At 44.6% G+C, this 663-nt stretch overlaps 1 non-coding gene across 1 annotated transcript; it reads left to right on the top strand.

The window, feature by feature from the left end:
* The first annotated feature begins 250 nt into the window (after positions 1 to 250).
* On the top strand, positions 251 to 322 carry TRNAC-GCA. Its single transcript has one exon. It is a non-coding gene; the product is annotated as a tRNA-Cys (tRNA).
* Positions 323 to 663: the final 341 nt, after the last annotated feature.

Below are 663 nucleotides of genomic sequence, written 5' to 3'. Positions count from 1 at the left end.
TATGGAAAAATACTAGTCAAATGTCCTTTCCACGTTTAAAGGTTGGCGTCCTTACCGCAATGTGAGAAAGAAGAGGGCTGGAGTGATGCGACTAGTTAAGGTTGGAGAGGGAAAGCAGGGAGGGCAGACTGTACTGGAGTGGCTTGCCAGTTTCTGGAACATACAGAAAAAACACTGAATTGTAAATAAGTAGAGACCCTAGTTGCAGTGCCATCGATGAAAAGGCCCTAATGAGAAGTTACACATAAGTGGGGGTATAGCTCAGGGGTAGAGCGTTTGACTGCAGGTCAAGGGGTCCCTGGTTCAAATCCAGGTGCTGCCTGCTTTGTTTACCATTTTAATCACAGAAGCAGGTGCTGACATTTTTGCCCTTTCTTCCCACCTGTGGTCATTAAATTCATGTGCCTTGTCTTGTGATACAATTTAAGGTCTGGATCAGGACAAGCTCCAAGAATTCTCTGCTGACCATCATCCAGACAATAGCTGCTGGAGCCACATTTCATTCAAGAGTTAGCTCAGCCCAGTCCCACCTCTACCAGGGGACTCTTGCCCTTCATGCCTATGTGGGGACTTCACATTCTTTTGGTGTCTCATTTTATAAATCTCACTGTAATCTTCAGAAGGAAGGCACAGGCTATCTTTTGGTTCTTTTTTTTTTTTTTT

Source organism: Galeopterus variegatus, unplaced genomic scaffold (genome assembly GCF_000696425.1).
Source record: "Galeopterus variegatus unplaced genomic scaffold, G_variegatus-3.0.2 Scaffold2726, whole genome shotgun sequence".
In the NCBI taxonomy this organism is placed as follows: Eukaryota; Metazoa; Chordata; class Mammalia; order Dermoptera; family Cynocephalidae; genus Galeopterus; species Galeopterus variegatus.
The sequence above is the reverse complement of the archived record's forward strand: the minus strand, read 5'-3'. Positions and strand labels throughout refer to the sequence as shown.